Below are 24,696 nucleotides of genomic sequence, written 5' to 3' on the forward strand. Positions count from 1 at the left end.
TGGGTTTTGGGAAGTAGATGAGGTAGAACCTACTACCTGTTTATTATAAAACCTTTGGGAGTTACTTCTACGTTTGCTTATATTGCCATGCTATGCTAGTAGACGTGGATTGGGTGAGTGTTTCCATGACAGATGTGAGATTTTTCAATTAATGGTTTACTTAAGGTGGCAACTTAAATTCACATCTGGGTGGATTGAGGCAGCTAGGGAACCCAGTGTTGCCTGTATTTTTGGAAATCCCAGGGTACCGTGTGATTCTCCTATGGACCGCCACCCAGGCTCAAAGGGATCATGAGATTATTGATGCTAGAAACTTCCGTGTGCAGCCGCAAGCTACTATGGGCTCTAGCATAGTTGATTATGTTGCGTGAGCTCTTGAAGAGGTAGACTAGCAGATGTGGGGGATGTAGGTTGGTACTGTCTACCCGGAGTAGAGAGTTAATGCTTCTGAAAGACTGTGTCTCGGTTATCCATGTCTCAAACACCATGTAGTGCGAGAAATCAAGCAGAGGAGATGGAGTCTTGCGGGGACAAGTGCGCAAACCTCTGCAGAGTGTATAAACTAATCATGGTTAGCCGTGTCCCCGATTATGGACATTTTGAGTATCTAGTACTTGGATTATCATGTGAATCTCATCATGTTTCTTAATTAAATTTTGTTGGGTTTAATGATGATGCTTAATTGGGATTGAGTTGGAGTACCCTTCTCAATGTTTGTCAACCACCATGATAGCTAAATAAAATTTATTCCATTGAAGTAGGGAAAAATTGGCTTTACGCAAAACTATAACCATAGAGCTTTCCACCAGCCATATATGCATGTAGTGATAGCATTATTCTGTTCATTACTCTCTATGTGTTACATTGACAGCATATTCCATGTGCTGACCCGTTTTCGGGCTGCGACATTCATGTTGCAGACTTTTCAGACGATGAGTAAGGTGCCTTAGGTCATGGTTCTATGCTCAGTGATGCCGTTGGAGTTGATGGACTCGCTTATCTTCCAAGCCTTCCGCTGTTATCGTTATTAGTTGGCCTTAAGACATATTTATTGTAATAAGTTCTCTTTTGAGACATTCGATGTAATAAGTGTGTGATTGCTACTCTGTTATAAATCCTTCAAGTACTGTATGTGTCAGCATTACCGATCCAGGGATGACACTGATGCACATAGATCATACTTTTTGAGGTCTGGTCACTACATGTTTGCATCAAATCCTTCATTAGAAGTCTATCCATTAGACACTTCAGGCTCAAGAACAACATTAGCTTGTATGTTTGCACCGAAAACTTGATTAGATGCATCAAGTTCAGTCAGTTCAGTATTGATTGGGAGAGTTATAAAATAAGCAGACCTTGGTTTCATTTTCTCGTAGATTCCCTACATACAAGCAGTTTTACAACACAATTAGGTTTAACTATTGGCCAGAAATTGAACAGTTGAATTAGATATAATCAGGGATGTGTTGTACCTACACGGTGCGCATGTTGCACTCGCAAGCTGCGACTGTCCATTTCCACAATGTCGATGCCATGCCCGTGCTGTCGCCGCTGCCTCCCACCAGGCTCACCTAGGGTTGGATCATCATTTTCTTGTCCTTCCATTCGCTTGAAGCCCGGCGACCGACGTCCAACGAGTGAGCGAGGAAGTGTTGTGTCGGTCTATCGAGTGGTGGCTAGGTTAGGGGCGAACGAGACTGGAGGCTAGGGAGAACGAATTGGGATTTTTCCTGCTATCGATCGATATGTGAGGCGCTCGTTTGGGCCGCGAGCCTGCTATAGTGCTGCCTTGCACTTACATTATTGGCCCATCCACATTGAAAGGTTTTTCTTCATTTTTTTTACATTGCTTCCTCATGCGTTGGGATGAACAAACCTAGCCTGGGCCAACCTAGACGATTCAAACTAGGTGCACAATTTCCAGCCACCCAAGGCGGTCGCCCATACCAGCCCCTATGGTGCCGTCGCCCCCTTTTTGCATGTATGATTGGGGTAGTGAAAAATTTCCAATGGCAGTTTTGATTTACCCACAGAATGGTTGAATTTCTTGTTTCTATGAACTGAGTTCGCCAATAATGTGAAGGATGCCAGTCTTTTCATCCTATTATAGATTGCTTAGATCTTTATATGCCAAATGTAATCGCATGATATATGCAGTAAAAGCCAGTGTGATATGTGTGGCTACAACTAGTCTGACAACTCGTCCTCATATAACATATCAAGGATGCACTATCCTATTAGATTAACCATTGGACTTACCAACGCAGTGTGGGAATAAAGAAGTATTGGGACTGCGTATCCAAGAAATTGATGCCATGGACTCTTTTGTAGACCTTGTAACCGAAAAAAGAAGTTGCAGTGTGCCTGTACAAAGAGCTAGCGTAAGTTCAGTTACCTGCTTCTCGGAATTTTAGTTAGCCACTCATTGCAAAATAGTTCAATTACGTTGCTCGACTTAATTTAGTTTGCTACTGATTACAAAAATGCCATAGCCTGTTAATCCTATTGTAGACTGCGCCTATCTCTGTGTTTGATACTTACAGTTAAGAATTACCTGTTTGCGTGAACCTAAGTAGCTACTTAAGCACGTAAATAGCTGGTCATATGTACTTCTAGGGTGCAGCAGAATTCACGTGCAATTTATGTTCTAATACCCTGTTTGTTTAAATGGTTTGTTGTTATCACTTGTAGCACTAGTAATGTTAAATGTTTGCATGTTCATAGATAGACTACTATCCTGTTTATACGAGGGACAACACTGTCTTTTTAACTTATATATATAGGACAACACTATTCTAATCCCGGGATTAGAATAAGTATTTGGATCACGCAACACCCTATATAGGGCCCGAAGACAGGTTTCCAAACTTCCTTGGACTGCCGGCCCGGCCCGATCCCGATCCCGAAAAAATCCACCTGGGACACCAATCCTGATGGAGCCGCCCCTCCCCGACCCCCTCCTCGCCGCTCCTCCCCTTGATCCCCGACCTCCCGCCGTGGTTCACCGCTGAACTTCGTTGGATCCGGTGACTCCCCACCATCTCCAGCTCCGGGCCGACCGGATCCTCCGCATCCCCTCCTTCGCCAGCTCCTGGTCGACCGAATCCGCAGCCACACCTCCGTCCCACCTCCTGGCCGACCACCGGCACGGGCAAGCGAGCGACGGCGGACGCCGGCGCGAGGGAGCCCCCGTCGCCTACATGCGGAGAAGCCGCCATGGAATTCTCCAAGCCGCATCCTCCTTCCATCCTCACAACACGATGCCTTCGCAGAGCAGATGACGGCCCCGACGCAAGCTGCGGCGAACGGAGCAACTCCGCGGCGGAGGCGGCATCGGTGGCGCCTTCAAATCCAGCAACGGTAGATGAACTTCCTCCCACTTCTAGCCTTCTCCTTCAATCTTGCCTTGCTTGACCTTCTTTCTTCGTGCAGATGAACTTCGTGCCCTCTGCAATACATGGATTGACCTAGAATTCCTCCCCTAGCTCCCCGACGAATTGCTCTCAAGGTGGCCTATCTACTGCCGGAAAAAGGTTGGCCGAACTTCTAGCCAGAGTATGGTTGAACTTCCTTCCTTCTGTTGTTATTTTCTTAAAGCCATGTGAAGCCATGTGAAGTTCAATTAGTAAGTGCGGCCATGTGAAGTTCAATTAGTAAGTGAGGCCATGTGAAGTTCAATTAGTAAGTGAGCCTCAGTCCAGGTTACAAAACAGAAGAACCTCGGCCCACATTCACATGTAAATAGCCATGTGAAGTTCAATTAGTAAGTGAGCCTGAGTCCAGGTTACAAAGCAGAAGGACTCCTGCCTGCATTCACATGTCAAAGCCATGTGAAGTTCAACTACTAAGTGTGCTAAAGTTCAGGTTTATAGGTACCTGGTTGTGTGAAAAAATAAAATAGAAAAGAAAACATACATGTGATCACAAGAAGGTCAGGTTTGTATGCACTAGTGGTTCAAGCATTCAAACTCATGAAGGTTCAACCTTTTTTAGCTATAGATAGTATTTCCCCTTTGCAAACTAGAAGCTCAGGGTGTGAATAATGCTTAGTTCAGTTACAAATTTATAGGAAGATTTAACCTGTGTGCTAATAAACATTTTTTCCTTTTATGTCAGCAAGACGAGAGACGCATGAAGAAGCTTAGAAGTTCCCAGCAGCAAATACACAATCCTAAGCCTGTACGCATTGCACCACCCCCTCAATGGGTCACACCACCTGCTCCACACAAAAATTGGATGACACCAGAAACGCATGGAGACAATTTGCGCCTCCACCTAATTGGGTGATGCCAGAAATCCCACGCAGATTCTTTATACCCACCAGCAGACTCCCAAGCACGCCGATGGAGGAGGGGGTTAGCTCATGTCCTGCGTGTAACTCTAGAGGTTATCCTGGTGTGCCTCGACAATGCCAAAGGGAAGCAACTAAACTGGATCCCAGGAGAAGAGTGCTCTGCACACTACCACCTTTGGATGCTGCTGCTGCTACAACTCAAAATTGTACGGGACAAAAGGTAGATGGATTGCTTCACAAATCAAGAGAGCAGACAAAAACCAGGACCAATATGCCTCCACAACCACCTCAAGCAAAATGGATGCAAACAAGAGAGAGGCCGTCTTTAGACCTCCTTCCTCCTCGTGATCCACTCCTACAACCTGCTATGGTAACTCCGCCGTGCCCCATCCCAGAGGGCCAGCAGCAGACCCTAGTGGAGTTGCGATCATACACACACGTAAGTGAAACAAAAATTTAGGTGTTTATATACGCATAGTGTATTATCTGCCAATTTTATACTCCCTACAGGATAACAAGATCATAAACTACATTTTAACGTGCCGTTTGCATTATTTTTTCTTTTTTTGCAGATGCCGAATCTCTCAGATTATCTAATACCAAGACTAAAAATGTGATTCCAGAATGTAGAGAAAGCAAGGGAGTTTTATAACAGATATGCTAGACACGTAGGTTTTGGAATCAGGAAGACGGGAGGGAATGAAAATCACAAGTATTTTGTTTGCACGTTCCAAGGGAAAATAACAACTTCTGTTTCAGAGGCTGACAAGAAACGAAAAAAACATCACAGAGGACAGGCTGCAATGCAAGAATGAGGGTGAAGTTGCAGGAGGATGACACATGTGTGGTAGTGGACATTGAGTACACTCATAATCACCACCTCATGCAATCTGATGACATGCTGGTATTCTTGCACTCACACAAGAATTATGACCCCACTATTGTTGAGTACGTAAAGCTCCTGCAGTACCACGATGTCAAGCATACAACAAGCATGTCCATGCTATCTTAAAATGAAGATGGAAGCTACTTCCTAAGCATGACTGGACGAGACCTATTAAACCAGCAAGTATTTCAAAAAATGCACATACTGCAATGTACACAGCATCCTCAATCACAACCCTTTGCTAGCAAATATAACAAAATGCATGTTTGCATATAATTTGTAGGAAAGCAATGAATGCAAGGAAACATGATTTGGATGATGTATTGAAACTTTTATCTTTCTTTAAAGACATGAAGGCCATCAATGATGAGTTTTTCTATGACATACAAGTAGACATCAACAAACAGTTAAAAACATTTTCTGGTCCAATGCAAGCTGTCGAGGAACATATCAAGACTTTGGCGATTGCATCACATTCGACACAACTTACAAGACGAACATATTTCATATGCCTCTAGGAGTGCTTGTTGGAACAAACCATCTCTTGCAGTCACGATATTTGCTGTTGCCCTGATTAGAGACGAAGATGCAAAGTCATTCAAGTGGCTATTCGATACATTTGTACGGTGCATGAACAAGAAACATCCAACTTGCATTAGGTAAGTTCAGAAAAAAAAATCTACAAGTTTCATCAATTGTACAGTCTATGGGTCTATATCTACATACACTATTTTTTATGAAAAAAATGTTAAGCAAGCAGTTCAACCACTGTTAGCACAGAAGTCCAACAAAAACAGTATAAGATGCAGAATTATATGTCACATGTTTAGAAAAAATATAGTTCAGGATGTGAAGTTCAACTAGAGGAACCATACATGTTCAAGGACACTGCTGCAAGAAAAACACAATGAAACATGTTCAGGAAAAATATAGTTATGTATGTGAAGTTCAAGCACTCGTACCATAGAAGTTCAACAACATTGTTGAAAGAAAAAATATATGTCACATTATTTATTTGTCCTACTACTACCTGTGAAGTTCAATTACTTGTACAATATAAGTTTACCATCAGAAAAAAGAAGCAAAGTTTCACTTTTTTAATTCATGCAGACCAGTGCCCGTCGATGGCGAAAGCCATGCCTCAATCATTCCCAAACACCGTCCACAAGCTATACCGATGGCACATCCTAAAGAAGTTCAAGGAATACCTCGCGTTACTGTACAAAAAGTATGACACATTCAAACAGGAGTTTAGAACGATCTTGAATTGGCCGCTAATGTTTACAAAGTTTGAAACTGCCTAGGCTACACTCGTGCAGAAGTTCAACCTTCATAACGACCAGATGATGATGTAGCTATGGAATGATAGGAAGATGTGGATTTTAGCATATTACAAGAATATTTTCTGTGCTATAATGACTTCCACACAATGAAGCGAGAGCATGAATCACGTGCTCAAGAGAGGGTTTGTCAAGGGGACCAAGAACCCACACAAGTTTGCTTGCCGGGTAAATGCATGCATACCAACTCGGATGCAGAAGGAGAACGAGCAAACAATGACCAGAATGGACTAATATATTATTTCTTGACATGTGACTTCCTTCAACATGTGCATACTGTATTTAAAAAAATGACTCTTCTTGGACTAATATATTATTTCTTGACATGTGCAGACCAATCCTGTGACAAAAACAACCTACAGCTACGAGGAAGAGATGGCTATCAAGTACACGAGAGCCGTGTACACCGAGATGAGGACTAGGATGAGAAAAGCGACACTATTTCGCGCAAAGCCTATAGCAGATCCCACTAAGTACCTTGTGTACTACTACAACAAGGCTGGCCATGATGATGAAGAAAGATTTGCCTGGTCAAAGCATGAATTCCATGTTGTAGCTGACCCTGATAATGAAATATATGAGTGTGAATGCAAGCTATGGACACACAGGTGAGAGGAAAAACAAACTCATTAAATACATAAACTAGTATTATCATATCAAATAGATGAAACTCATTGTTGGCTCACAAACTATGTATTCTGCATTCATCACAAAAATGCAGGCCTCTTCTGCCTTCACATCATGAACATACTGGACCACCTGAAGCCTAGCAAATTTTAGACAAGTATATCCTCAAATGGTACACAAAGACTGCAAGGTCACAACCAACATTTGATACAAGGGACTACAACATGACTGCATCGGATGGCAGCTCAAGACTATCGAAGCAAGACATCTTGCTGTAGCTAAATTTGATGGTTAATAAGAAAGCGATGAGATGTGACCAGCAATATGACAGAGCCTTCTATGTTCTCAAGAGGCTAGTGGAAGAGCTTGATGCAATACATTCAGCAAAACGATTGGATGTTAACCAAAGTATGGCTGAAGAGGATGCTGATATTGAAGATGACCTTCATTATTATGAGCTGAAATGCTCCAGGCCGCTGCTCAAGCCAACCAATCCAAGCAGGGTATGGACCAATTAATGCAGCAGTGGCAGCAAGAGACAATGAAACTGCCTCTATACTCTGAAACAAAGGGTAGGAAGAAAATTTCTGTAGCAAAGAAAAGTGAGACAGGTCAAATAAAGGCACCATCTGCATGAAGAGTCGTCATGCTCGATGGGAACGGAGTGCCACTTGGACACATGCAATGTAGGCAAAAAGGTTGCAGGACACAACAAGCTCACCTGTCCAACACTCTTAGAAAGAAACGATGCGGAGGAGGTCAAGCAACCAAAAGTTCAAAAACAGCAGCCCAAAGTTATAGAACAAAACAAGGGACCACACCCACAGAAAGCAAGCGACAGACTTTGTAGCATATGCAAGAAGTATGAACCACATAGTGCTAGAACATGCCCGAAGCGCGCTGATGCTGAAAAGACAAGCAAAAAAGCCAGAGAAGAAATAGAAAGCAAAACCCAGGGCCAGCAACAAGAAAGTGGTGGAAGATGAAGAGGAAGACGAAGATGAAGCCACCGTGGAAGAAGAGGAAGATGAAGAGGAAGAGGAGGACGATGATGAAGAGGTAGAGGATGACAAAGAGGAAGAGGACGGCGAAGAGGAAGAGGAAGAGGAAGATGTAGAGGAAGAGGAAGAGGTACATGTCAAGCAAAAAGCACCAGAACCAAAGCCTAGGAGGAGTGCAAGGCTGATGAACAATTAAAGTAGGTCAATTAAACAAAGCAAAATTATGTCATGTCAATGTGCAGAATGCTATTCCACTTTTGAAACAGTATTTTAGGGAGAAAAAGCTTACTTGTACTTCTATTGTTGAACTTTAAAGAAATTATACAGTAGAAGTTCAAGTAAGCTTACTGCAGAAGTCCTCGTATAGTATGACAGGAGGTGCTGGTGAAGTATTGCATGAAAGAGCAAGCAGTAATAAAAATGAAAAAATACATCGTGAAGTTCAACTAATGTTTCTGTAGAAGTCCTGGTATATAATGAGAGGAAGTGCTGCCTTGGTTACGTATTCAATAAATGTACAAGATGGAACACAAATGAAAAAATATACACTATGAAGTTTAAGTAAGCTTGCAATGGAAGTTCTGGTATATCATGACAGGATGTGCTGGTGTTGTAATCCATAAGAAGTTCAAGAAAGCAGGAATAATTATACAGTCTGAATTTTAGGTCAGCTTGCACAAGAAGTTTTGGTATATAAATTGATGTAGGAAAAAATATGTTTACAAAAAAAGTATTGCCCTATGAACTAAAGTTAGCAAGCCTAAGACAACACGTTCAGAAGTGAAGTTTATGTTTGGATACGTGCAAAAGTTCATGTTGAATAACGACAAAAAGATAAAGAAACGTAAAGGAGTTTATGACACTATTTTCGCAAGAAGTTATATTTGAAAACCATTTGTAGTTGAAAAATCACAAAAAACACATATAGATTTTCTGCAAAAGGCCACATAATGGTTGAATTGAAAGATAACAATACATTACACGACACAGAAAATCCTCTCCCATCTCAAACCAGCAGTCCAGCGAGGTCTCAAGCATCAGGTCAGTTCAAAAGATCATATGCTCGGGCACATAAAAAAACCAGCAGTTCAACCATAGCCTAGAGAGAAGTTCAAGTACATACGTTGGGGAAAACACACACAACACATGGATACCGACAAACGATACAGTACATTGAAATTCATAAAGCCAAATCATTCTTCACACCAGATACATTTGTCCGCAATATCATAAATAATAGTTTTGCAGCTATAGATACACAAATTACTAAACCATTATAACAATCAAATCTTTACCGAATCGTTCCAATCACTATCAAACCTAAGTCTTTACGAAATCAAATCTACACTGAAACTAATGCTCCGAATTCACGGGCACAAGGACTGAATCTCTTTAGGAAGATCTGTACGCAAGACTTCATTCTTGTCACTAAATATTAGAGTGTACATGAACTCGGCCTTCCAGTCATTTGAAGCAGCCTGCAAACAAGAAATGAAAATGATGGTTTATTAAAGGATAAGTAAAACTACAGCAGGAGCGTCTCAGCAAAAACACACAACAAAAATGAAAAGGATGATCAGACAAAACATACCTCCACATCACTGAAATCATCAACAAGCTCATCGCCATCATATGTAGAGCAGAACTTCATGGCAAAGAAACCACAATCAGTATTAAGTTGCTTTAGAACATCGATAAAGGTCAGCCTCTTTGCAATAGTTACCCAGCTAGGCTGCTTGCTCGCTTTGTACGCAGCCTTGCCATACACCTCCTCGAGCAACCCAGCAAATCTCTTAGTCTGCAAGAAATGACAAAATAAGATGAAATCAAAAACATGTTAACCAAAATAGTTAAGTTCAGGTACGTAAAAGCGACACTTGCATAAGATACAACTAAACAAATATCATAAGTTCAACTATCAAATGACAGACAGTTCAAGAAGTATTACCAATGCAGAGGCAGAAAGATATTTTATCAATAGAAGGCATAATATACTTCATTTCAAACAACAAAATATGAAAGGAGGTTCCATGGAAAGATGTTCGTGGCATTCCCTTATTACCGTAAGGAAGTGAATCAAGGATGTCAATGCTCCCATGATATATATTCAGCACATACACACTGTAGTGCGCTATTGTGTCAATTGGCTTGAACAATATCTGAAAAACCTACCAAAAATGAAAGAAATGGTGAACACAAACTATAAAGCATAGGTATTTAACAACCCTGGTGAACACAAACATCTCGACAAACTCAGCAAAAGGATGTACATAAAACTAAAACAGGCAAAGAGTTATCAAAACCTAAGAAGCTTTGCGTTAAGAAGGACTTCTCCCTTGCGAACAAACAATGGGAGGAGTTTAGCCGAATTTTTTGCATTAAACTTTGGAACTATTGCAGCGAAGAAATCATAATCCAGGCAGTACTGTGCATTCACAAAAACAGAACTAAAACAACCTCCCAAATGCCGCTACACCAAAACTAGAGCAAAAAAGGGAGACAGGGGTGCAAAGAACTGAAACCTGTATTAAGTACGGACTAAGTACAACCCTGCTAGGAGAAGAGAAGATATCAGAGGGCTCCGGCTTATCCTTCCACAAGCTTATGAGATAATCCATTATATCTCCTTCCATCTGCTGCCCTTCACCGAAAAGAGTATAAAGGACACGCCCTGTGAGGTCAATCACATTCCTAGGGATGTCAAACATGCAGTAGCTTGTCCTGCTGATTTAAACGAATGGGAAAAAATATTAGAAGTTCAGACACTAATACAACAAAAGTTTAGATACTAATTAATACAATAGAAGTTCAGACACTAATACAACAGAAGTTCAGACACTAATACAATAGAAGTTCAAAAACTATAACTCCAAAAGGCAGGGAGAAATTAACAGAAGTTCACATACTAATAAAATAGAAGTTCAGAACAAAATAGCATCTCTGGCAGCAACAAAAATAAGAGGAAGAAAACTCACTCAGAATACTTCTACAGGCCTTCATCACTAAGCACAAACTCTTTCACGCTCCGGGCCTTGGATAGATGAGGGTAAATGTACTTATTTAGGGGAGGGACAACAGAACGCCACTTCAAAGGCAAGCTCGATGCTGTCTTGGAGGAAGTTACGTTGCCAGACTCAACTGCTGGTTTCCTCCTGGTGAAGACAACATTCTTCCCACCTCTCCCAGCTACAGTACCAGCAGCAGATTTACCATTCTTTCGGTAAGCAATCTTCTCAAAATCATCATCCGATGAAATCACCTCTGCTTCATCTGCTGCGACTGCACCAACCTTCCTGGAGGAAGGGGTGTTTGGAGCACCAGAAATACCAACAGCCTGCTTACCCAACTTGGAAGGAATAAGGGTTCGAGCGCTATCATCTTCTCTCGGAGTTGCACTCATCGATTCCTCCCTAGGTTGGTATTCCTGTGACCCGAGGAATGAGTAGTGGTAATCGGTCAAGTCCAACGGATCCACTGTCAAAGAAAAGGAAGACAAAAAAGACCATTAATTAAAACTGAAGTTCAGGTACGGCACAATGTAGAGTCCAACTAATATAGATGACATGGTCACTACTAAAGCTGGCCTAACAAAATGTGTTGCATTTAAAAACTAAATGTAGTTCAGGCACAACCAAAGGCACGGTTCAACATAAACTGATGAAGATGGAAAACAATCAAATAGAGCTAACTAAAATGCATAAAAGGCATCATACCCTGAAGTTCATGTACAGTAAAATATGAAGTACAGGCAAGCAGTCCAAGTGTCAAGGCTTACATGTATAGTAGCCAAACGGACTTTGGAAGTCTGTTTCAAACAGGTTAGAAGAAGCAATAGAGTACAACCACGTCTTTCTGATAACCGCGATATTATGATGGGAGTAGTTCGCAAGAACCCCATCATGAAACGAATTAACATTCGTAAGCATGAAGAATCCGCAGTCGATACTGCCATCAAACACAAAAAGAACAGTGTTAGAACAAAAAAGAAAGCCAATGAATAAAAGAAGTCGCATCTTAAGTACAACTACAGACAAAGTGGAACTCATACTTGTTATTCTGCTGGGGGACATCAATCCAATCCAATTGGAAATGGTCAATGGTAACTGGACTGAAGGGTGTCTCCCTGTCGTTCCAAAGCTTATTGATGTTATCAGTCATCCGCCGAAACAGGTGATGGAGTCCTAGATTAGGGGGTCCTTGGACAGCCGGAGTATGTACTTGTGCCGTACTGTTGGAGTATGAAGATACAAGACTGAAGACTTTGTCCCGTGTCCGGGTGGGACTATCCTTTGCGTGGAAGGCAAGCTTGGCAATTCGGATATGTAGATTTCCTTCTCTGTAACCGAGTCTATGTAACCCTAGCCCCCTGCGGTGTTTATATAAACCGGAGGGTTTAGTCCGTAGGACAATAACAATCATAATCATAGGCTAGCTTCTAGGGTTTAGCCTCTACGATTTCGTGGTAGATCAACTCTTGTAATACTCATATCATCAAGATCAATCAAGCAGGAAGTAGGGTATTACCTTCATAGGGAGGGCCCGAACCTGGGTAAACATTGTGTCCCCCGTGTCCTATTACCATTAGCCTTAGACACATAGTTCGGGACCCCCTACCTGAGATCTGCCGGTTTTGACACCGACATTGGTGATTTCATTGAGTGTTCCACTGTGTCGTCACGATAAGGCTTGATGGCTCCTTCAATCATCCACAACGATGCGATCCAGGGTGAGGTTTTCCTCCCCGGACAGATCTTCGTATTCGGCGCCTTTGCACTGCGGGCCAACTCGCTTGGCCATCTAGAGCAGATCGATAGCTACGCCCCTGGCCATCAGGTCTGGTTTGGAAGCCTGAACTACACCGCCGACATCCGCGGAAGCATGATCTTCGACAGATTCGAGCCCATGACAGGTGCGCTGTATAGTCACGATGAGCATCAGTTAGATCTGCCATCGGACGGTGTTCAGGAGAACGCACCTGCAGCTGCCCAGGCCTTAGATCCGGAGCAGATCGTGCCATCCGAGGACGGGTGGATAGACCCCACCTCGGAGGCCGCACACTCATCGGCGATAGAACCAAACACAGACTTCGCCTCCAATGAGGTCTGTGTCATCGGACCCTCGGACTCGTCTCTGACCATAGGCTCGAAACCGCGCGCATCCGTGCCTATCGAACCTGATTGGGCACCGATCATGGAGTTTACCTCTGCGGATATCTTTCAGCACTCGCCCTTGGGTGACGTGCTAAATTCATTGAAATCTCTATCCCTGTCAGGAGAATCCTGGCCGAACTATGTCCGGCTTGAGTGGGAAGCGGACGACGAGGAAATTCGTTTCCCACCCACCTCCCACTTAATAGCCACTGTCGATGACTTAATCGACATGCTTGATTTCGACCCTGAAGACACCGACGGTATGGACGACGATGCTGGAGAAGAACAGGAACCACCGCCCACAGGGCGGTGGACAGCCACCTCATCATATGATATATATAATCCCCTTGAGAAGCAATCTAAGCGCCGGCGTCAGTGGCGCCGCTCCAAGCCCCGCCCTAGCAAAAATAGCAATACCGGCACAAGAAAGAATAATACCCCGAAAGACACAAAAGATAACGACGACCCCGTAGACCCAGCGATGGAGCAGGATGAGCAAGGGGAGGGCGAACACAGTTTGGGGCCGCTGTCCGGTCACAGCGGTGCCAAAGACAAAACCTATAATCTTGTATCAGGAGAGGAGAACAGTCCGGACGACAATGCACTCATCATCCTAGAGAGTCAGCCGTAAGCTTTGGAATAGATTTCTCACTAAGAAGAACCAAATCGTCGACTACCCGCATGCCGAAGCCTTAGCGGCTTTCAAACACAGTGTCCGGGACGAATGACTCGCCAGACACCTCGGCCAGGAAAAGCCAAGGACAATGGCACCCCTAACAAGCCTTATGACCCGCTTTTGCGCGGGCGAGGACAGTTGGTGGGCCCGCAGCAGCACCAGCGACCCAGGCAGATCCGAAATCAGGGACGGCAATGGGAAGTCGTGATGCAATAAAAACAAGCATCGAAATAATGAAGACAACCTAGAAAACACGGTGATAAACGCCGGATTCAGGGGCTCTCGACCCGGTCAACGAAAAAAGCCATTTAAAGGCAGCAGAGATGGACTTTCCAGCCTAAACAAAATTCTGGACAGATCATGTCCGATTAATCGATCCCCCAAGAAACCTGCGAATCACACCAACAGAGAATGTTGGGTCTTCAAGCAGGCCGGCAAGCTCAACGCCGAACACAAGGGGAGGGAGCCGCCAAGTGAAGACAAGGATGAACCTCGCCAGCTGAACACTAGGGGACAGAAAAAAATTCCACCAGAGCTCAAAACAGTGAACATGATTTACGCAACCCACATACCAAAGAGAAAGCGCAAATGCGTACTCCGAGACATATACGTTGTAGAACCCGTCGCCCCCAGATTCAACCCATGGTCGGCCTGCCTGACCTCTTTCGATCGTAGGGATCATCCGACTAGTATCCGGCATGGAGGTTTGGCTGCCTTGTTGCTCGACCCAATAATTGAGGGATACCATCTCACCCGAGTCCTCATGGACGGCGGCAGTAGTTTTAGTCTGATATATCAGGACACTGTCCGTTCCCTGCGTGCGGAAGAATATGTGGCTGCTCTAGCAGCCGAACCACTAACCGGCCTCTCCAACCCAAGTAGCTAATCGGTCGTCAAGACCACGGTCACGGCTAGACGTGTTTGGCGCACATCTATTTGTAGCAGCCCAGATAAACCTGAGCTTGACTAACAGCTATGCCCCCATATGTTGTACTAGGGGCTGCCCGCACGAAAAGAATCCATAGTTCGACTAGATCCTATTTACACTCAAGAAATTGAATTTTCATGGTTCATTAAGTTTAACCAACGTTATGCACGGTCACAAAAGATTATTTCACCTGAGTTTTTCCATCTTTTTACAAATGACTATCGTGCTATAGCCTTCTAGGATACGGCACAACACAGACAAAGGTGTAGACATGCAGCAGGGACCCATTCCAAGGTTTCTTTTTAGATTAAGAGTCTGTGTAAACCTTTTTTACTGTCTCTTGTTGGCTCACACCCCCTTGGTACGTAAAACGACCAAGAGGGATATCGGCATTATTGGCAAACTTATTATTAGCCGATCTAAAATGGATGTTACAAGGGCAGCATCCAATGTGTTTTTGGGATTTATGTCCTTACCACAGCTGCTCTTTCGTCACGCCAAATTTATGCACGTATCCAGAAATTCAGGGATCATTATTGAGGGTGGTACTCAGCCCAGTATATGTTGTAAAGTCCAAATACCTTCGGGAGTGTTCAGCGTCGCGAGTTTGGCCTTATATGCATCAGCTCCGGATCATATCTTTGGTCAATAGTGGGTTTGCCCGGCTCCCGTGTTTTGCTACCTTATGTTCAGCTCTATCGGCTAAGGTGGCACCGGGAGAACTACTAGGATTGTGCCCTGGTTCATCTGGATGAGCACCTCAGTAGAGAAAGCCGAAAACTAACTGTCATAATAAAGTGAGAGACTGGTTAACCACTCGATGACCCAGCGGAATCTTCGTGATTTATCCGCATTAACGAAGGACTGGTTTCCCGGTCACGTATGTAAATGCACCGTATTCGGATGAGCGCAGACATACCTGGGGCTATATAGTAGCCCCACCGTCAAACTCCTATGGCTAAGTGAAAGTGTTAAAGCTATATAGTCCGATTGCCTTGTTCGCCGCGCTATCACCTCCTTAACGGACCAAGACGTTGGATCAAGTGTGATTACACGCTTTGCCGAACACCCCCGCATTATATGTGTGGGGGCTGAAGCCGGCGACTGCAAACTTTCAGGTTACATACATACATACATAAATGGCCGCACAGGAGGCACCACAATACTTTACGGGCAAAAGTATAAATATAGCATTTATTATTAAAAGCATTGTTTTTGCAATCAAGATACATGTCACTGGAACATGGTATTCTTTGAGCACTGAGCCTCTATTAAACGGGCACCTTCTAGAACTTCTTCAAAATAGTGCTTGGGCGAGCCCTGACCCCCGGGCGGACCCCTGGCTGCAATATCGGTGGCCTCCATCTTCGCCCAATGTGTCTTAACACGGGCAAGAGCCATACGCGCACCCTCTATGCACGCCGACCTCTTGATAGCATTGATATGCGGCACAGCACGAAGAAATCGTTGCACCAAACCCAAATAACTACCCGGGCTCAGTTCCTTCGGCCACAGATGATCCAAGACAGCCTTCATGGCAAGCTCGGACAACCTATGGAGCTCGGCCCACTCGACCGTTTGCTCATTCAACAACAGCGGACGCTTTGGAGCACTGAACTACGACCAGAACAATCTTTCCACCTCATGATCTTTCTGATCTTTGAAATACTCCGTCGCATCATCAACACTCTTTGCTAAATCCAAGTATGCATCTGCAGAACTCCACAATTGATCAAGAGGGGCATATTTCAGATCGCCGAACTTCGTTCGCAATAAAAAGGGCTTCCTAGCCGCGATATCACCAGCTTGCCGAAACTCCTCCCGCGCCGTTCTGATTTCAGAGCGAGTTTTCTTTGCTGCTTGCAAGGCCTTCTCTAGGTCAGCCATTTTCATTTGGTTTTTTCTTTTGAGAAGCTCATATCGGCTGGTGGCATTTTGTAGATCAATAGCCATGTTGGCTATTTTAGCCTCACTTTGGCGATGAGCAGCCTGTTTGGCTTTTAATTCTTCGGCTGCCTTCAGGGCGGCCGCATCACTTCTCCTGGCTTGCTCCTTGGCTCGGGCAAGTTCTGCCCGAAGGGTCTTTGCGGCGGCAGCTCCATCTGAAGTGAAAGCATACTATAAACACTAGCATCATGCTCTTCTTAATATTTGTTGACCACCCGAATATATATACTCTATGCCTCGTCAAGCCGCTTGTTCACAAGCGTGATGTCCGCATCCGCCATGTCAAGTTGCCGCCTCTATTCGGCAAATTCAGCAGTCCGGTCAACCGCTGGATTTGCAGCCGCCTGTGCACAAAAGTAGCGCTATCATTACATGAGACTATGATCCTCTGCTCGCCTCATCTAGACGGCAACCAGAGTCTCAGGGGCTACTATCTATACAAAGTACACCTTGTGTGTGCGGTATAGTCAAAAATATGTATATCACTTTGCATACCTCAAAACCTCTTAGCAAGCTCGTAAAAGCTTCATTCAACCCACTTTTTGCGGATGAAATCCTCTCAACCACCATACCCATTAAGGTACGGTGTGCCTCTGAGCTAGCCGCTTGCTCCAGAAGACCCATCAATGTGTCCGGTTGCAGACCGTACAATCCCGAACATTTTCTGTTGGTCTCCTTAGGAGCCAAGAACTCCAGACTTCGGGCGGCCGAAGAGTTACCTTCAGGCCTATGCGGATCAGGGGAAATCCTCCGGGACAACACCTCAGGGTCGTCCGCCTCATGAGGCGGGGAAGAAGGAGGAGGCATTTCGCTCTCCATCATCTCTAGAAGAAGCTCCCCCAAGGACGAACATTGTTGAGAAGGGCTATGAGCCGGACTGCAAAACATATGTCTCAGTTGTTATTCTCAGGGAAAAAGGGGACATATTTACTAAAGTGCCTGTTTTCACTTACGGCTCGGTTGATGGCTGGCCCCCTTGTGGGCGCTATGCGGTAAGGATGCCCTCTGGGAAGGGCCCCCTATTGAAGGTTTCTTCCCTCATTTGGGAACCTCCGTTTCCAAGTCTTCAGGGGCGGTCCTTTTCTTCCCGTGGGCAGAGGGGTTTCTAGATTCACCTCCCCTATCATCCTCCAACACGGAGGCCCTAATTCCACCGGTGAGGATGCGTAGTGTATGAAGACCGCTTTTGGCTTCTCTATTCCTCCCCTCGTCTTCTCCTGATGGCACCTGATATGGTGCGCGAGCCAGCATCCTAGTTAGTACAGGATCCGGTGAGCCTTCGGGAAGAGGGGCCGAACACCTGATCCTCTCCACCTTTCTTATCCAGTCCTGGCCGAGGGTAATTTTTCAAAATAATGTTGTGAAAAATATAATGACAGCATGTTCGGTCACGGAGTTACTTACTTGGGTATCTAGACGTTGCAGTTGAGACCTGCATCCTCGGTGGTGTCCGGACACATTATCGTGATCCGAAGAATAATCGATACATTCCTTCGAGCGTCATGCCGAAAAAGTGTTGAATGGTTTGCGGTCCTTCTGGGTTGAATTCCCACATACGGAGAGATCGACGTTGGCATGGCAGGACTCGATGAACTAACATTACTTGAATTACTTAGACGAGACTGATATCCCTCTTGCGGAGATCTCAGATGCGGCTTTGCAATGTCAACACGTCATTGACTGGTTCCCAGTCCAGCCCCTTGTGCCTCGCGGTGCAAGCTGTGGCGGAGGGGTAGATGGGAAGGCTGGGGAGGCCACCCACTTTGTGCCTCGCTGTGCTGTGATATAGAACCACTCCCATTGCCATAGGTCGGACACCTCCGGGAAAGAACCCTTTGGCCATAAGGCGTCAGAACCTTTACTTATTATAGCGCCTCCGCATTCCGTGTGTCGCCCGTCAATCATCTTCGGCTTCACATTGAAGGTCTTGACCCATAAGCCGAAGTGTGGGCTAATGCGGAGGAAGGCCTCGCACACGAAGATAAACGACGACATGTGAAGGAAGGAATCTGGAGCTAGATCATGAAAATCTAGCTCGTAATAGAACATGAGCCCTCTAACGAAGGGATCAAGACTAAAGCCTAGCCCTCGGAGGAAGTGGGAGATGAATACAACACTCTCATTGGGTTTGGGAGTGGGGATAACCTGCCCTTGAGCAGGTAGCCTGTGAAGGATTTCGGCGATCAGATATCTAACCTCCCTAAGCTTCTTGATGTCCTCCTCTATGACGAAAGAGGCCATCCACCATGCAAACCATTCTACTCCACAAAAATCAACATGCTTATAAGAGACATTTTCATCATAACTAGTGCAATCATCATTAGTACTATGGATATTCAAGGAATTCATACTAACAACATTGCAATCATGCTCATCATTCAAAGATTTAGGACCAAGCATTTTAATGCGTTCTTCTTCTACAACTTGAGCACAATTTTCCTTTCCATCATACTCACAAAATATATTAAAAAGACGAAGCATATGAGACAAACTTAACTCCATTTTTTCTTGTAGTTTTCTTTTATAAACTAAACTAGTGATAAAACAAGAAACAAAAAGATTTGATCGCAAGATCTAAAGATATACCTTCAAGCACTCACCTCCCCGGCAACGGCGCCAGAAAAGAGCTTGATGTCTACTACACAACCTTCTTCGTGTAGACGTTGTTGGGCCTGCAAGTGCACATGTTTGTAGGACAATAGCAGATTTCCCTCAAGTGGATGACCTAAGGTTTATCAATCCATGGGAGGCGTAGGATGAAGATGGTCTCTCTCAAACAACCCTGCAACCAAATAACAAAGAGTCTCTTTTGTCCCCAACACACCCAATAAAATGGTAAATTGTATAGGTGCACTAGTTCGGCGAAGAGATGGTGATACAAGTGCAATATGGATGGTAGGTATAGGTTTTTTGTAATCTGAAAATATAAAAACAGCAAGGTAACTAATGATAAACTGAGCGTAAACAGTATTGCAATGGTAGGAAACAAGTCATAGGGTTCATACTTTCACTAGTGCAAGTTCTCTCAACAATAATAACATAGATAGATCATATAACAATCCCTCAACATGCAACAAAGAGTCACTCCAAAGCCACTAATAGCGGAGAACAAATCAAGAGAATATGGTAGGGTACGAAACCACCTCAAAGATATTCTTTCGGATCAATCTATTCAAGAGTTCGTACTGGCATAACACCTTAAGACACAAATCAACGAAAACCCTAATGTCACCTAGATACTCCATTGTCACCTCAAGTATCCGTGGGCATGATTATACAATATGCATCACACAATCTTAGATTCATCTATTTAACCATAACAAAGTACTTCAAAGAGTGCCCCAAAGTTTCTACCGGAGAGTCAAGACGAAAATGTGTGCCAACCCCTATGCATAGGTTCATGGGCGGAACCCGCAAGTTGGTCACCAAAACATACATCAAGTGGCACATGATATCCCATTGTCACCACAGATAAGCACGGCAAGACACACACCAAGTGTTCTCAAATCCTTAAAGACTCAATCCAATAAGATAACTTCAAGAGGAAAACTCAATTCATCACAAGAGAGTAGAGGGGGAGAAACATCATAAGATCCAGCTATAATACAAAGCTCACGATACATCAAGATCGTGCCATAGAGAGAACACGAGAGAGATTGAGATCAAACATATAGCTACTGGTACATACCCTCAGCCCCGAGGGTGAACTACTCCCTCCTCGTCATGGAGAGCGCCGAGATGATGAAGATGGCCACTGATGATGGGTTCCCCCTTCGGCAGGGTGCCGGAACAGGCTCCCGAGATGTTTTTGGTGGCTACAGAGGCTTGTGGCGGCAGAACTCCCGATCTATCTTGATATTTGATGTTTTTAGGGTATGTAGGCCTATATAGGCGAAAGAAAGTAGGTCGGGGGAGCCTCGAGGGGCCCACGAGAGGGTAGGGCGCGCCCAGGGGGTGGGCGCGCCCCCCCTGTCTCATGGCTCCCTCGATGCTCCCCTGGCGTGCACTCCAAGTCGCCTGGATCATAATCTTTCCAAAAATCACACTGCCGAAGGTTTCATTCCGTTTGGAATCTGTTTGATATTCCTTTTTTTCGAAATACTGAAACAGGCAATAAAACAACAATATAGGTTGGGCCTCCGGTTAGTAGGTTAGTTCCAAAAATGATATAAATGTGTAAAATAAAGCCCATAAACATTCAAAAGGGGTAATATAATAGCATGGGACAATCAAAAATTATAGATACGTTGGAGACGTATCAAGCATCCCCAAGTTTAATTCCTGCTCGTCCTCGAGTAGGTAAATGATAAAGACAGAATTTTTGATGTGGAATGCTACCTAGCATAATTCTCAATGTAATTTTCTTTATTGTAGCATGAATGTTCAGATCCAAATGGTTCACAATAAAAGTTCATATTGACATAAGAAATAGTGATACTTCAAGCGTACTAATCAAAGTATCATGTCTTCTCAAAATAACATGGCCAAAGAAAGTTATCCCTACAAAATCATATAGTCTGGCTGTTGCTCTATCTTCATCACACAAAGTATTTAATCATGCACAACCCCGATGACAATCCAAGCAATTGTTTCATACTTTAATAATCTCTAACCTTTTCAACTTTCACGCAATACATGAGCGTGAGCCATGGACATAGCACTATATGTGGAATAGAATGGCTGTTGTGGAGAAGACAAAAAGGAGAAGATAGTCTCACATCAACTAGGCGTATCAACGGGCTATGGAGATGCCCATTAATAGATATCAATGTGAGTGAGTAGGGATTTCCATGCAACGGATGCACTAGAGCTATAAATATATGAAAGATCAACAAAAGAAACTCAGTGGGTGTGCATCCAACTTTCTTGCTCACGAAGACCTAGGGCATTTTGAGGAAGCCCATCATTGGAATATACAAGCCAAGTTCTATAATGAAAAATTCCCACTAGTATATGAAAGTGACAACATAGGAGACTCTCTATCATGAATATCATGGTGCTACTTTAAAGCACAAGTGTGGAAAAAGAGATAGTAGCATTATCCCTTCTCTCTTTTTCTCTCTTTTTATTTTTTTCTTTTCTCTTTTTTTAATCTTTTTCTCCTTTTTTTCTTTGGCCTTTCCCCCTTTCTTTTTCTTTTCGGCCTTTCTTTTTTTTCTTTTTTTTTCTTTTTGTAAAGTCCGAAGTCTCATCCCGACTTGTGGAGGAATCATAGTCTCCATCATCCTTTCCTCACTGGGACAATGCTCTAATAATGAAGATCATCACACTTTTATGGATTTACAACTCAAGAATTACAACTCAAAGCTAGAACAACATATGCCTCTATATGAATGCCTCCGGCGGTGTACTGGGATATGCAATGAATCAAGAGCGACATGTATGAAAATTATGAAGGTGGCCTTGCCACAAATATGATGTCAACTACATGATCATGCAAAGAGCAATATGACAAAAGTAATGTGTGTCATATGAATGGAACAGTGGAAAGTTGCATGGCAATATATCTCGGAATGGCTATGGAAATGCCATAATAGGTAGGTATGGTGGCTGTTTTGAGGAAGGTATATGGTGGGTGTATGGTACCGGCGAAAGTTGCGCGGCACAAGATAGGCTAGCAATGGTGGAAGGGTGAGAGTGCGTATAATCCATGGACTCAACATTAGTCAAAAGAACTCATGTACTTATTGCAAAAATCTACAAGTCATCAAAAAGCAAGCACTATGTGCATGCTCCTAGGGGGATGATTGATAGGAAAAGACCATCGCTCGTCCCCGACCGCCAGTCATAAGGAAGACATTCAATAAATAAAATTGTGCTCCAACTTCATCACAAAGCGGTTCACCATATGTGCATGCTACGGGAATCACAAACATCAACACAAGCATTTTTCATAATCACCCAACTAGCATGACTTTAATATCACTACCTCCATATCTCAAAACAATTATCAAGTATCAAGTTGATCATGGCATCCAATTCACTTTCTATGCTAGTTTTTATTGTACCCACTTGGATGCTCATCATTCTAGGACGAACTTTGTAACCATAGCAAATACCATGCTGTTATAAAAGACTCTCAAAATAATATAAGTGAAGCATGAGAGACTAGCAATTTCTACAAAAAATAACCACTGCCGTGCTCTAAAAGATATAAGTGATGCACTAGAGCAAATGACAAACTACTCCGAAAGATTTAAGTGAAGATAATTGAGTAGTCGAATAATTGTGCAACTATGTGAAGACTCTCTAACATTAAGGAATTTCAGATCTTGGGTACTTTATTCAAACAGCAAGAAAAGCAAAACAAAAGAAAATGATGCTCCAAGCAAAACACATATCATGTAGCAAATAAAAATATAGCTCCAAGTAAACTTACCCATGAGTGAAGACGAAAGAGGGGATGCCTTCCGGGGCATCCCCAAGATTAGGATCTTGGTTGTCGTTGAATATTACCTTGGGGTTCCTTGGGCATTCCCAAGCTTAGGCTCTTGCCACTCCTTACTCCATAGTCCATCGAATGTTTACCCAAAACTTGAAAACTCCACAACACAAAACTCAACAGAAAACTCGTAAGCTCCGTTAGTATAAGAAAATAAAAACACCACTTAGGTACTGTAATGAACTAATTCTAAATTCATATTGGTGTAATATCTACTGTATTCCAACCTCTCAATGGTTCATACCACTTAATACTAGCCATAGATGCATCAAAATAGGCAAACAACACACAAAAAACAGAATCTGTCAAAAACAGAACAGTCTGTAGTAGTCTGTATCAAACGTATACCTCTGGAACTCCAAAAATCCTACCAAATTAGGAAGTCCTCAGAAATTTCTGTACCAATCCAGAGCAAAATGAGTCAGATCAGAATCTCGTTTCTGTGAATTACCAAAACTAATTTACTGGGTGAAAAAGTTTCTGATTCTCAGCAGCATCAACACAACTATCACCGTAAGCCTAGCCCACTTCCTATGCATAGGGATTTTGTGAGCAAACAACTTATGGCAACAAGAATCAACTAGCATAGGAACGTAAAACTAGCATAGCTTCAAGATTTTAAGCACATAGAGAGGAAACTTGATATTATTGCAATTCCTACAAGCATATGTTCCTCTCTCATAATATTTTTCAGTAGCATCATGAATGAATTCAAAAATATAACCAGCACCTAAAGCATTCTTTTCATGATCTACAAGCATAGAAAATTTACTACTCTCCACATAAGCAAAAAATTTCTCATTCGGAATAGTGGGAGTATCATAAGAGACTTGAACACTAAAAATTGTTTCCACATTAAAAAAGTAATGTTCAGAAAAAGGGTAATCATAATCATGACAAGATTTATAATCATCACTACTTTTTATAACATAAGTTTCATCACAATAATCATCATAAGTAGCAACTTCGTTCTCATCATAATCGATTGAAACCTCTCCCAAGATAGTGGAATCACTAAATAAAGTTGACACTCTTCCAAATCCACTTTCGTATTCATCACAATAAAATTCAACATCCTCCAAAATAGTGGGATCACTACTTTCTAAAGTTAACACTCTTCCAAACACACTTTCATCAATATAATCATCATAGGTAAGAGGCATGCTATCATCATAACAACTTTGCATATCAAAATTTGGGATGCTAAAAATATCATCTTCATTAAACATAGCATCCCCTAGCTTGGGACAAACATTAATTTCAGAAAGTATATTCTCAAATATTTCATCCTCATCAAACATAGCTTACCCAAGCTTGGGCCTTCTCATATCATAAGCATAATCACTCTCATCACTAATAGTATGGATAGCACCAATAGTATAGCAATTATCATCATCACAATGAG

Source organism: Triticum aestivum, chromosome 4B (genome assembly GCF_018294505.1).
Source record: "Triticum aestivum cultivar Chinese Spring chromosome 4B, IWGSC CS RefSeq v2.1, whole genome shotgun sequence".
Classification (NCBI taxonomy): domain Eukaryota; kingdom Viridiplantae; phylum Streptophyta; class Magnoliopsida; order Poales; family Poaceae; genus Triticum; species Triticum aestivum.